Source organism: Bactrocera tryoni, chromosome 1 (genome assembly GCF_016617805.1).
Source record: "Bactrocera tryoni isolate S06 chromosome 1, CSIRO_BtryS06_freeze2, whole genome shotgun sequence".
Classification (NCBI taxonomy): Eukaryota; Metazoa; Arthropoda; class Insecta; order Diptera; family Tephritidae; genus Bactrocera; species Bactrocera tryoni.
This window is the reverse complement of record NC_052499.1, coordinates 23,074,550-23,090,107: the sequence shown is the minus strand read 5'-3', so window position 1 is coordinate 23,090,107 and position 15,558 is coordinate 23,074,550. Positions and strand designations below refer to the sequence as shown.

General features: G+C 39.2%; 1 long non-coding RNA gene across 1 annotated transcript in view; it reads left to right on the top strand.

Moving 5' to 3' along the window:
- The window catches only part of LOC120766904, a 141,763-nt gene extending 130,077 nt beyond the window's left edge, over positions 1–11,686 (top strand). The window contains exon 3 of the long non-coding RNA XR_005704625.1: positions 11,610–11,686. This is a non-coding gene — a long non-coding RNA (uncharacterized LOC120766904). The remainder of the gene's footprint in view (positions 1–11,609) is intronic.
- Positions 11,687–15,558: the final 3,872 nt, after the last annotated feature.

The window sequence follows — 15,558 nt, the reverse complement described above, 5'->3', positions numbered from 1 at the left end:
TTCGCTCAAAGCCAGTATAACCGCTCGGTTATCGGAGTGAATGCACACCTCTCTGAAGAAAACAGTACAACTACTATCAATCCATCCGTGAAAGAGCTCACTCAGCCCCTTCTCCAACGGCTCCATCCTGCAGAGAAGTCTTTCGCAGTTGGGAATGCAATCGAATCTGTGACGAATTTCATTGTGCCCTTACCGGAGGCTACTCATATACCCAGTTTCCTTAGGTCTAATAGCGCCTTCACCGCCAACACTTACTAGCTATGTCTACCGGTACAATGGGTAGAAAGGTCATTGGGTGCCATTGTTGGGGTTGTCCTCAGTGCACCAACGATTCCGATGAGGCCCGCCCTTTGAACACGCTTCAGTAGTTTAGCGTTTTTCCGAGGGCCCGCCACGAGGCAAAAGTAAATAAGATAGTGCAGAGTAAGGAGATAAAGAGAGAAAAAGAGAGGATTCATTATACATATCGTCTTCCTCCCTGTCTACCGTTCTATGTGTCAAGTTTCTTCATTCGCCAATCAGACCTTACCTAATGCATATAATCTAAATATAGTATTCATATATTCTTCAAATGACTTTCTCCGTGTCTGTCTTGCCACATATCCGCATCCTTTGCTCCTTAAACATATTTGTTTACTAGTGCGAATAAAAGCAAAACTATTTTATTGAATTTATAATCCTCTTTCATATTGCAATATTTTCTTATGTTAAACAAATCCAGTTGTGTTTGCTTATGCCAGATTCTGGTGTCACTGCGTAGTAATCCTGCCCGCTCATACTCGGTCTCTCTCCCTCCGCTCCTCTCTGAAATGGAAATTTTCTTTAAACCGCTCAAGGCAAACGCTACGCAATTCAATCAACAACAAAAGAGGTGAAAAACAATACGCACATATGTACACTGCACACACACACCCACGCAAACACATGTGTGCGTTTATCTTGTGTATGTTTATGCAAATAGGCTGCCGAGTGGCTATGTGTTGGTAAGCACTTTAAATATTGAAATGTCACTTTAAAATAATAGTGCAGAATGCTACGAGTGGGGAGAATGTGAAAACAAAGAAATTATGCAAAAATAAAATAAAATAAATGTTTGTATGTCTGCGTGTAGCATACATCGCTTCATGCGTGTGAGTGCACATGGAAAATATTACCGGCGGACATGACGTATGAGTAACATGTGTATCTTCATGCAAGTGGGCACTCGTGTGCATGGGTATTTGCATATGCCTGTATGTCTGTATGCGTGTAGGCGTACATGTGCACGCATTTAAATAATTTACAATTTACGACAATTGCGTGCAACGGCAGCAGGCAGCAGCCACAAGCGCTTCCATGGCGGCAAAATGGCTCGTCGCAGCAGCTGCTTTTTTGCCAGCTGCTTCCATCTAACCGCCAGCCGCTTTGTCAAATTTATTATTTATAAGTGTTATAAATTTTTTATATGATTTTCATTGCTTTTGTTGTTCTTGTTATTCACTTTGTGTTTGTTTAATGTGCAATTTTTCGCCTGCAGCAAATCATTTTGAGCCGCAAATTAATTATAAAATGGTTAGAGTTTATGGCTGCTGGCGTGTGAATCAGTAAAAATTGGAGAATAAAAGAGCTCAATATGATGAGAGGATGTTTAAGGACACAGGACAGAGAAAAATTATTAAAAAAAAATATTCATTAACAATTTTATTCTTCGATTTAACTGTTTTATTGTTGTTAATTAAAAATTTTTGATAATTATTACAGGCTTCATATATAAAATTTGAAAAAGCATTGACTTCGATTATACCAAAACTATATTGCCCTTCATAAAAAAACAAATTCTATAACGAAACTTAATTTTGATCGCTCAGTTTGTATGGCAGCTATATGCTATAGTGACCGGAACTGAACAATATCTACGGAGGTTATACTATTTTCTTAGACAGTGAGCTGTACCCAATTTCATGATGATATCTTGTCAAATAAAACAGATTTTCATACAAGCACTCGTTTTGGGTCGGTCAGTTTGTATGACAGTTATATCCTATAGTGGTCCGATATCGGCGTTTCAGACAAATGATCAGCTTATTGGGGAGAAAAGAGCATTTGCAAAATTTCATATCAATATCTCAGAAACTATAGGACTAGTTCGTGTATATATGAACAGACAGACAGACAGTCATGGCTTAATCGACTCAAAACTTTACAATGATCATAGAAATATATACTTTACAGGGTATCCGATGTTTGCTTCTGGCACCTATGAACTTCGTGGCAAGCTTAATCTACGCTGTTCAGGGTACAATAAGCACAGAGTGTCTACTAAGTCACCTCCAAACTCTAACCAGTGAGTCAAATGAAGTCCTAGCTCTCCTTCCTCTCTATCTCAACCTCCTGCTCCCTCACCATCGCTCCCTCCCTCTATCCTTCCTGCTCCCTCTCCCTCCACTCACTCTCTCTCAGTTCTTCTTAAACACTCGATGTACATTTGGACCTAAACATGAAAATACTCTGGGTACTACCATGATCTCAGCTCGTATTCTATAATGCTTTTGGAACAACATTTTTTTAGGATTCTTCTCGCATTATACAGTGCAGACATTTATTCAATGTGGATATGATCGTTTTAGTCTCAATGGAAGAAGGCGTAAAATAGGTATATGGAACCATAGCAGAAAGTTGTGGTTAGAGTGCTGGAGCTATACGGAACACTGTGACAAGGGAAGAGACCATAAATTGTAGTTCACTTTCCTAACAAATTCCAAGTGTAGAGAAAATTGTTTATTCTGTGCAAAAATGAATCTACTGGCAAGAGCGATTCGACATTTGTTTCCAATGCTAACAGAACTGAGTAAGATCAATTTTGGATTAAGGACCCTGAAGGGGGAAGCAGACACAATTTTTCTTGGATTACCATCAACTTGTACCCATAATATTCAAGACAATGTCCCGTAAGAGATTCGAATCAATACTAAGATTTTAACATGTAAATGACTATTCAAAATTGACTAGGTTTGATGCTCTAAATAAACGCTTTTAGCAGGGGTATTGCGGAACAAAGGAATTATCAGTTGATTGTTTTCAAGGACCGAAGCTTCATCAAACAATATTGCCCCATAAAACCAATTAAGCCTGGTTCTAAATTGCGGTGTTTGTCGGATCAAAATGGCTATATTAAAAAGTTCCAAATATATCAGGGAAAAGAGGAAACTGTGGAAGCAAAGTACGAAGGATTTGGTCTATGGGAGAGAGCGGTTTTGTCCCTCACAGAAGACGATTGGTGCAAGAACATGTATGTGTATTTTAGCTCAGAAAGTGTTTACATGGGGAATAACTAGAGAAAATCGAAAAGGACTGCCTTCAAACATGAAGCCAGACAAGCAAATGGAAAGAGGCGAATTTGATTCACGATCAACAACGAATGGAGCAAATTCTTATATTGTAAATGGATAGATAATAAACCAATATTATTGGTGTCTAATTTTCATTGCATTAGGAGGAGGTAGCAGTTCACGCAAATGAGGAAAGTTCTCTGATTTTCATCCACTTCGGAATGGCCAGAAACTATTCTTTTACTATGGCTCAGGCAGCTCACGACCTCCGGTTTAGACCAAGTATCTTTTGGTTAGCCAAAAAACATCCGATTGAAGGCGAGCTAAAGTAAGAAAGCGAAACATCCCATTCACAGGGTGATGGGCAGAACAAAGACTGAGACGAGTAGGTCCTTGTGGCACTTACTACAGGGAGAGTGGACGAACGTCTAGCCACGATCTTCATCAAAACGGAGTTCTTCAACATATCACTGATTTGCGCCCGCGTCGCGACGGAAGAGAAAGACAATGTCACCAAAGATGCCTTCTATAAGCGTTTGGAGAGCGCATATGAGAGCTGCCCCCGCCACGGTGTCAACATCGTGCTTGGCGACTTTAACGCCAGGTTGGGCAAGGAAGGTATCTTTAGCACAACAGTCGATAAATTCAGCCTCTACAATGAAACATCGCCCAATGGGTTGAGGCTGATCGACTTCACCGGGGCCCGTAATATGGTTATCTGTAGTACTCAATTCCAGCATAGGAAAATACATTAAGCTGCATGGCTATCTGCAGATCGAAAAGCTAACAACCAAATAGATCATATTGTGATAAACGGAAGACACGTCTTCACGTCAATAAACACAAGGAAATTTCGCCTCAACAAACGGCCCAACAATTTTCTACTCGACTTGCACGCCTGCCCTCTGAGAGCACTGATCAATAACTGGGTATAAGAGAACTGTGGGACGGCATTTTAAACTCCTTACGTACAGCTATAACCGAAACTACATATTGGACAGCCGGTACGACGAGGAGTGGCATGTCGCTGCAGAGACGAAACAGACTGCTTACCTTGCAACATTACGAACGACCACAACACGTGCGGGATGGGAAAGATACCGAGAGTTGAAGAAGGAAGCGAGACGCATTTGCAAACAAAAAACGAAAGAGGCGAAGTGAGTATGAAGAGCTTTTCATCGTTCCATTTACCGACCATGAAGAAGTTCGAATAGCGATTGACCGCCTGAAGAACAACAAAGCGGCAGAGGCCGACGGACTGCCGGCCGAGCAATTCAAACACGGCGGCGAAGAACTGATAAGGAGCATGCATCAGCTTCTTTGTAAAATATGGTCGGACGAAAGCATGCCCAGTGATTAGAATTTAAGCATGCTCTGCCCAATCCACAAAATAGGAGAACCCACAATCTGCGCCAACTACCGTGGGATTAGCCTCCTCAACATCGCATATAAGGTTCTATCGAGCGTATTGTGTGAAAGATTAAAGCCCACCGTCAACAAACTGATTGGACCTTATCAGTGTGGCTTTAGACCTGGAAAATCAACAACCGACCAAATATTCACCATGCGCCAAATCTTGGGAAGGACCTGCGAAAGGAGAATCGACTCACACCACCTCTTCGTCGATTTCAAAGCTGCTTTTGACAGCACGAAAAGGAGCTGCCTTTATGACGCGATGTCTGAATTTGGTATCCCCGCAAAACTAACTGTCTACACTGACGTTCAGCAGTACCATAAGCTCCGCCAGGATCGGGACCTCACCGAGCCGTTTGATACTAAATGAGGTTTCAGATATGGCGACTCTCTATAGCACGACTTCTTCAATCTGCTGCTGCAGCAAATAATTCGATATGCACTAAATAGAGACAGTTCCATCTTCGATAAGAAAGTACAGCTGCTGGCGTATGCCGATGATATTGATATCATTGGCCTCAATAACCGCGCGGTTAGTTCTGCTTTCTCCAGGCTGGACAAGGAAGCAAAGAAAATGGGTCTGGTGGATAGTTGTAGATAGTTTCGTATATTTGGGAACCAGCGTAAACACCACTAACAATGTCAGCCTGGACATCCAACGCAGGATAACTCTTACCAGCAGGTGCTACTTCGGACTGAGTAGGCAACTTAGAAAAAAATACTCTTTCAACGAACAAAAACAAAACTCTATAAGTCAAGCATTATTCCCGTCCTGCTATATGGTGCAGAGGCATGGCCGATGACAACATCTGATGAGTCGACGTTACGAGTTTTCGACAGAAAGGTTCTGCGAAAGATTTATGGTCCTTTGCGCGTTGGCCACGGCGAATATCACATTCGATGGAATGATGTGATGTATGAGTTATACGACGACATTAACATACATAGTTCAGCGAATTAAAAGACAACGGCTACGCTCACTAAGTCGTATTGTCCGAATAGAGTAAAACACTCCAGCTCTGAAAGTATTCGACGCGATACCCGCCGGAGGAAGCACAGGGAGAGTTAGACCTACACTCCGTTGGAGAGCTCAGGTGCAGGGGGAACTGGTTATACTTGGAAACTCTAATTCCAAGCGATAATCTCAATAGCGGTATCTATGCCAGTAAAGAAGAAGAAGAATTTTCATGGCACTGAGCAAACTAAAAACTCGAGGGAAGGTATCGGAAAAGCCAAGAAAAACATGTTCAATGTCCAACTGCCTTAAAGATATTCATTCATTCGATCTTAAAAATTGTGGCGTAGATTGCTTTGGTGGACTTTTGGCAATAACGTTCATTAATGCTTATGTCGTATACTGTCAAACACATGAAAGGATTGGAATATATGATCCGTTGTTCAAGACCTACTGACGCAAAAGAATATTAGTGCCAATAAAATCAAGCAAAAAAACGTCGTGGTAAGGGTCCGTCTGTTGCAACTGATTCTCGATTAGGTAACTTGGGAGTACATTGGCCAATATTTGTTGAAAGCTAAGGAAGATGTGAGATGTGGCCTAAACAAGATTCAGTCCAAACCGCATTGGAAAAGACAAGAATGCGGTATATTTTTACACTGCAATAAAAAAAGAGCTGCTTCGCCGAATATCATGCCATTAATATGTAAATAAAAATATTTAGGTTCCTCAAACCTGATGGTACATCTATGTAAGTACCATATCCCTTTTGTACACTGTGTTATCCTTGAAATTTATAATTTTTTGTTTTTGTTAATAAAATACGTACATGAATGATAATATTGAAAAATAAATTAGAAACATTAATTTTTCCTCACCTTGGTCAACTAAGGGTTAAGGCTAGTGAAGTTCTGCTATCCATTAGACACTCACCGCAAATAAAAGCTGTAGCTTAGAGTTTTTATTGAGATCACCATCACCATCGAACTCTTTAGAGAGAGAGACAGCTAATGAAAATCTCCACCTCTTAATTTTGTGCCGTGGTTGCCAATCAAATGAAATATTTTTATTAATTAAAACCGACATTTTCAAAATTCGTCTATTAAATGCATTGTTTACGGTTATGTTATTTTATCTAAAAATTTACATTTATTTAAACTTTTATTGTTATGTTTCATTTTTGTTGTTTTTTGTATGTTGCACATTGTGGCATTTCCACCTAAACAGCTGGAATTCTGCATTTTTCATGCGAAAATTTATGGGCATGAAAAGCGCACTCACTCATACACGCGCACTCACGCACACACACGTGTTTGGCGCACTTAGGCGCAAAGACAAATGGCAAGTGCAACACTCAGCATAACAAAAGCGCACACACGCTCACACATACACATAAGCAAACGCAAGTACATAACGTGAAAAGCTCAAGCGTTTGAATGCGCTTACAACGACGAGGGCGTGTTTACATATAAAGGTAAGTGTGTGTGTGTGTGTGTATGTGTGTGAAGTAATTTTGCAATTAATTGCGCCCAATTTAAAATGTTGCAAAATTAATTCCAACCTCTTCACATACAAATGCATAATACAACGAGTGCACACATAAATGCACTTGCACTCATACAAACACACACGCACACATTCACAGGCATTCGCAGACGTGTGTGGAAACATTTGCAAAAACAAGTGAATGCTTTTTTCCATACAATTTCGCAACAAGGAATGCAATGAAAGAAATGCAAATGCATAACAACATGTTACTGTCGCTGCACAACTGCACATTCACGCACATGCACACACATACATATGTATATGTAAATGTATAGATAGTGGCATGCAGCTTTGCAAATATATAATTTGCATAAATGTTTACACATCAGGGAATTTTGTTTGTTTCACATAATGCAACTGGTTACACAACTCACTTTTTATGAACTAGTTTCGAACTAGTTACATTGAAAGTAGTTTATGAGTATACATTAATTATGGATTTTTCTTAACATAATTTTCTTTTGTAACTGCCAGTTAGTGGGTCGCAGATTCAGATCCCAGTTGAAACAAAGAAACACTTTAACTGCAGCCGCGATGAAGATATAGTACCCTTCAAAGCTGCATTTTTATAGTATAAAAAGATATAAAAATAGCTCGATTCTGATTTGAACTGTCTGTGTGGATGACTAGTGGTCCGAACTGAACAATATATTCGTAAAGTTGAACAATGTTTTGTATAATAATTTACGCCGAACTTCTTAGAGATACCTCCTGAAATGAAAACGAACGAATATTTCCTTTTGGTTACTACAAACATATTGGCAAGCTTAAAAAAGTGAATCTATTCGGAGAAAAAGCGGTTTGAGATCATTTCTTATATTCTCTCTTATTAGATTACTCATCGTCTGTTTACACAGCCGTATTAGTTTTGCGAGATACTTTTCAGACATAGCGGCATAAAGGCAGTTCTTTTTCGTGTTGTCAAAAGCAGTTTTCCGAGGCTATTTTCTTTTATTCCGGTAGTCTACAAGTATCCAGAATATTGAATTTAATTGAGTCATTTGTTAAACTCCAAGTTCATAGCATCATTCTTATTGATAACTCTGAGGGATATTTGGTCTAACCACTTCAGGACCTGTAAGAGAAGCTCGTACCAGCGACATTCTCTTTTTTTGCTTGTTTGTCTAGGTAGAGCTTAGCTTTAAAGCATTTTTCTTACACCGCAAACAGATAGATAATTAAATACTGTTACTCAAACACCACAACAAAACTGTAGGATGGAAAGTGGTATAGAATATTTTGTTATGCAATCATCTGTGCGATTTGCGGAAATACCCGCCCACAGTCCCTTCTTAAAAAAAATTTCACTTTTTGACATTTACAGAAGCTAAGATCTGCCAAAATAACTCCGGACCTTCTATTTATGAGTTCGCAACCTCCTAACTTCTACAAACTACAGAAGCCGACGCGGTTTTCTTCACGTCTGCAACATGCGCTGTTATTTAAGCTCTGTGAAGACCAAACAAAGTGGTGTGAAGACTAATACTCAGTGTTTTCTTAACTATCCTCGCTCCAAAAGAAAAACCTAGTTTATACAAGAAAGGCTTGATGGGCGACATGCGACCAACTCTCTTTGATCAAACCCGAAACCGACTACTTCCCATTTTACATTCAAAAATCTAATTGTACCTCAAGTTGGATCAGTAATATTTTAGTACAAACCACGAGTCTCAGCTGTCGGGTTTACGTAAATGGCAATACAAAGGAAGTGAATGTGTGTGGAACGGTATGCGTGTCCTGCTGTGCGTGTGAAGCATTAAAATTGCAACGTTGAATAACACGACCACCAGCAACACATTTAGCAACAGCAACAGAAACAACCACAATGGCAACAAAATGACAATAACAACAAGCAAACAACTAGTGCCGCCAGCCGTGCAAAAGCGCATTAAAGCGACACATAGCCAACGGAAACGGAAAAGGAAAAGGAAGACGATGAGCAGCTAGTCGACGACCAGGACCAGCACCAGGCAGACCAAAGAGCAGCGGAGCCGGCTACAAATGCATAAGCATAAGCAGGAACATAAGCATTTTCGCGCAAGTATGAGGAAGAGGAGGAGCGACCAGCACACACACATACATACACACCTGCATGCATAGAGAACAAAGCATAAGAAAAGGGGAGAAAGAAGTGTTCATTCATAAGTAGGCACTTTTAGTTGCTCAATTTCAGCTTCACACTTCCGACAACAAAGCCTAAGACAGACCGGTGGTGGCAGATAATAGGCGGAAAGAAGTGAGTGGGTAGCAATTGCTGTGCGTTGCGGAGGGAGGGTGCCTACTGCCTGACAGTGCAGAAAGTTGAAAAGAACAGGTGACAGTCACAAAGTTGCCCGGAGCCAGGAGCTTTTGTAATAAGACTTGGCCCATTAGGGGCTTGGCTCATATATTTTCCGCACTTTATGCGGCTATCTATACAAATTATATATACTCTCATACCTTACAATCGGCCATATGCAACCAAATTAAAGCAGCAGCGGCAACAAGCAACACCAGAGACAAATAAAGAAGGACACAGAAAACGAAGCAGTCATCATTTAAATGCGCAGTCAGGCAATGCATGCACCACGAGGACCATGAGAGGAATTGTTGGAAACAAGAAGCTGCCCATGAAACTCTTAAAAAGTGGAGCGACGGAAAAAAGAGAATTATTGCTGTAGAAAATAAACGCACAAGTGTCACTTGTCGGCGACACAAATGAATGAGCGAAATGAACAAACAGAAACTAACAAGCTCGAACTTAGCAAACTGCTGCGACTGCAGATGGGAAAGGCGGACGGACGCAGAGCACATAGTAAAATAAATAAATAAGGGTATACAACAAAAAAGATAATGGAAAGAAATGTTTAAGATGTACCATTGAATTAAAGCGAGACTTTTCAAAACAGGAGAATTAAAACAAATCATTAAGCAAAATTAGGTTAGTTAGAATACTGCAGCCTGCTTGGGGAACAAAGCTGTCGTAAAAGTTTTCGAACAGAAGATTTAACGGTAAATCAGACACGACTCGACGTTATAGCATTTAATTACTAGTGCTCGTAAGTGTGGTCCTCAAATGAAGTAAAACTAAGTCAAATATAACGGGTGAACCAAACAGACGTACTTCTTTGAACAGCCTTACTGACAGATCATGCGTGTGTGGTGTCAAGCAGTCATGCTATTTTTGTTCAATATTGTTTGGGATTTCATCAAGACTTACGACTGAAAAACGTTCGCAAATTGTTATTGTTTATTACGAAACTTCCTGATCTGTTAAAAATGTGTTTCGTGCGCTTAGCTCAACTTATGATCAACATAATTGGCCCACAGGGCGTACAATTCGCAAAACCATCAACCATCTTGAGAACCTGCATTCATTATTGGATAATATTCAACGGAATAGACCATTTCCAGCACGCAGTGAAGAAAAGAAAGCAGCCGTGGCTGGCAGTGTACAACTGGCAGAAACTCGGACTGACGTATAGAACGACTTCGCACATTTTACGTCGATTTTAAACCGAAAGCGCAAAAAATACAACTTGTGCAAGAACTGCAGCTGCTCGACTTTTCCAAGCGACATCGCTTCGCTCTGTGGGCTCTTGAAAAGTTCCAAGAAGATCCGACGTTTTCGAGTCAAATTTTCTTCAGCGAAGAGGTCCATTTCTCTATCAATGGATTTTGGCTGTCGGTGGAATCATCGGTCCATATTTCATCAAAAATAAGGTCATTTGGTGAGAACGTCAACCGCCGTGATCTCAGTCAAATTTGCGTTTCCACAAGACCAGCACAACTTCTCACATCGCATTATTCAATGGATTTGTCGGGAGAACATTTGGTGGATAACTTCACGATTTTGGACCGAGTCGATTGGCCACAAGATCGTATGATATTATCTTTAGACCTTTTCTTGTGAGAATATGTAAAGTCTAAAGTCTATGCGATAGATACTCCGGCTTCAATTCAGGCATCTTGAAGAGATAATCTTCAAAAAGTAAATGCCGAGGTATGTTCTTTCGAATGATGATTAACACTTCCCATTAAATTTGAAGTTTCAGTGTTTTTTTCTTTAAAAAGTAGGGATGGATCACCCTTTATATACCCCAGGTGACATTTTTTTGAAATAGGTTTTGATTTCTGTTTTCACGGGCAAATTCCGAATATAAATATTGTAGAAATATTGGAATTCTTATCTTCAGCTTTTAAAGCATGATTTTTCCTGATACAAATGGACCTCAGTTTTCCTTATGAATATCAATACGAAAAAACTCTACAAATAGCAAACTTTAAAAAGAAATCACTTATTTTTGGTATTGGAAAAACTGAAATTTTACTTGTAAAAGGCAGAGCCAAAAATTGCGTCGATAGGTATACAATAAAACGTTGATCAAACCTATTTTTATTTTCAGATTAATACCAAAATACCGTCGATGCAAATCAGCTGATTTCTACAATCATTAAAGCAAGACGTCTTCAGCATTACGAGGTAATTATAAACAACAAAGACATTTAATTTAGAATATTAAAAAAAAAATACTAATACAAAATTTATGAAAGCTCTATTATCATTCGAAAAACATTCTTTGGCATTTATTTTTGAAAGATTAACTCTTTCTCAAATGGTCCATCCGTTGAGTCAGGTGCATTTTCGACGAATCGCTCGAGCATTTCGACCAGTATTTATTCTTTGAAGATTATTTCTTTCTCAGACGGCTCGTATGATTCCAATTTTCGATAACTCGCTCGAGCATTTCAAATGGTAACCCTGATAACGTGTGAATGACACCCGTGATGTTTTGCTCCAAGGTATGAATCGAAGTGGGATTGTTCGCATAGACTTTGGACTTTACATATCCCCACATGAAAAAATCTAACGTTGCGATATTATGGAGCGATAACGATCGCTATTGACGTTTAGGTTCACACCGGCAACATTTTTGAAGAAATATGGTCCGATGATTCCACCAACTCACAAAACAGACCAAACCATTGCTTTTTCTGGATGAAAACTTTTGAATTCATTCAGGTTGCTCTTCATTCCAAATGCGGTAATTTTGCTTGTTTATATAATTAAGTCAGAAATGAGCCTTATCGCTGAACAAAATCTGGCTCGACAACGTCGGATCTTCTTGGAACTTTTCGTCGCTCCGCTAAGCTCCTAGCCTTATACATATTCTACTGCTGGAAAACTAAATTCGTATCAAAAGAGAATACAAATATATTGTCTCGAATTTCTATATTCTCACTATTCACACACATCAACCCAAATGTGTATTATAATAAATATAACGGTATATTTAGCTGCCATCTACTATGTGTGTATGTATACGTATGAGTGTCTGCGCAATACAACCATTCACACACTCGGGTATTTCGTTCATTAAGTGCAAATCAACGGCGTGTGCCACATGGGAACAATTTCAACAAGAATATGCATTTTTGCTTTTAAAACAAAAGCCTCGGAAAGTGAGCAAACAACAACAATAGCAAAAGTGGAGAAAGTAGAGAGGACACACACTAAAAGCTAAGGCTTAGTAGTCATTTAATGGGCTGCTGTGCTTTTGTGGGCTAAAACAAGCCAAACACGTGGACACAAGCACACAAATCTCATATGAGAGCAGCTGATTAACACACATGCAACAACAACAAAGGAAGTTATATTAACACATTGGAGTTTTTCTGTGCATTTGTATAACAGCGACTTAATTTTCCAACTAGGACAACAAATATAAACATCTTGCGCACACCAGCACACCCTGTATTTGATTAAGGAAAACGAGAGTGTTTCGCCCGCATTAAGTAGCTTATAGCATTATGAGAGGGCTAGCAAAATATTTGCAGAATAATTATAAATAAACATTTGTGAGAGTTTATATTGGTAATACATAACAGTATTATGTATACATATATAAATAATCAATTAATTTTTTTTTTTTGCAAATCAATTATTCATAATTATATCACTAACACGGCAATCATGGAAATAGCGAAACGAAACCGCGAATTTCGGCTTCATTGATTGTCATGTTTGCGCTCTGCTCTCTTGTCAAAAAGTTTAGTAACAACAAAGTTAGCGAAACTCACTGATATCATAAGAGAATATCAGCGTGTATATGTATTTCTATCATTTCTATCACATTTAAAAGATATAATCGTTTCATTATGCCAGTCGCTTTGAGTTATACCAATTGTTTTTTTATACTCTCGCAACAATGTTGCTAACGAGAGTATTATAGTTTTGTTCACATAACGGTTGTTTGTAAGTCCTAAAACTAAAAGAGTCAGATATAGGGTTATATATACCAAAGTGATCAGGGCGACGAGTAGAGTCGAAATCCGGATGTCTGTCTGTCCGTCCGTCCGTCTGTCCGTCCGTCTGTCCGTCCGTGCAAGCTGTAACTTGAGTAAAAATTGAGATATCATGATGAAACTTGGTACACGTATTCCTTGGCTCCATAAGAAGGTTAAGTTCGAAGATGGGCAAAATCGGCCAACTGCCACGCCCACACAATGGCGGAAACCGAAAACCTATAAAGTGTCATAAGTAAGCCATAAATAAAGATATTAAAGTGAAATTTGGCACAAAGGATCGCATTTAGGAGGGGCATATTTGGACGCAATTGTTTTGGAAAAGTGGGCGTGGCCCCGCCCCCTGCTAAGTTTTTTGTACATATCTCGGAAACTACTATAGCTATGTCAACCAAAGTCTACACAGTCGTTTTCTTCAGGCATTTCCATATACAGTTCAAAAATGGCAGAAATCGGATAACCACGCCCACCCCCCATACAAAGGTTATGTTGAAAATCACTAAAAGAGCGTTAACCGACTAACAAAAAACGTCAGAAACCCTAAATTTTACGGAAGAAGTGGCAGAAGGAAGCTGCAACCAGGCTTTTTTGAAAAATTGAAAATGGGCGTGGCGTCGCCCACTTATGGACCAAGAACCATATCTCAGGAGCTACTAGACCGATTTTAATGCAATTCGGTATATAATATTTTCTTAACACCCTGATGACATGTACGAAATATGGGTGAAATCGGTTCACAACCACGCCTTCTTCCAATATAACGCTATTTTGAATTCCATCTGATGCCTTCTCTGTATAATACGAGTATATACATTAGGAACCAATGATGATAGCGGAATAAAACTTTACAAAAATACGGTATTTGAAAAATATGTAAATGACGTATAATGAAATCTCGATTATCACTTTATCATGCGAGAGTATAAAATGTTCGGTGACACCCGAACTTAGCCCTTCCTTACTTGTTTTTTTTTTTAAACTGAAACAGCTAGCTTGTTGATATGGAGAAAGATTGTTATATTTTTTCTATTCATTAGTCACTTATAGAAAAGGGAGTGTGATAATTTTTCGAAGAATGGTACTATTCTTCTCTTCTCATAATTTGTATATACGTAGTTATACAAATAAACCGCAAACACTACTAGAGCTATCTCAGCGAACCAATAAAACCTAATATAATAAAATAGGAAAGAGTCGAGTATTAATCATATAAAAGAAAAGTACTAAAAGTCCAAAAATTTTAAAGGCCGACTTTATCTAAAATATCAATACTTAAATGGCGCAAAGCGCTCAGCAAAAGTCATAAACATTGCTTTAAAGGCAAGATCAGGATCTTCTTCGTTATTGGCGAAGACACCGCTTACGCACCTCTTCTTCCTTTTCGCTGCTTGGCAGTCCTTCTCCACCTAGTCTTTCCAACGGGTGGAGGTCTTCATCTGCTTCCCCCGGCAAGTACTAAATCGAACACTTTCAGGGCTGAAATGTTTCCGAGTCTGACATTGTTGTTGGTGTTAATACTTCTTCCAAGAGAAGACAAAATTATCTAAACCTTTAAAATTATGACAGTCAATAGTGACGCTCCACACTTGGCGAATGTGAAGAACATTCTGCAGCAGGCAAAATACGACAGTTTGAGGAGCGATTAGGGTCTCGGATCGTGTCCGCACCATATCGTGGCTTGCTTGTGGCCTGTGCCACTTATGGAGCCTGTATGGTGCGGGAGATAGCCACGATGACTGTCACAGAGCTCTCAAAAGCAAATGGAACCCAGCTGTACAGAACGAAATGCGCTCCTGGAAGTATGACTATTGGTAAGCGTGTAACTTTCCAACCCACAAAATATAAGTAATACATATTATTATTATAATAAAGCATTTAACTTCTTCTCTGATTATTGTCTACTAATGTACAAACGTACATATGTAAATACTATAGAAAGCTTTAAGCTTTTTGAGGTTAAAAATAGCTAAAAGTGAAAAAGCGCTGCTTAAAAAGTATATATATTAAATGTTTTCCTTCACATACTCGAAAGTGTTTTTTGCCACAATG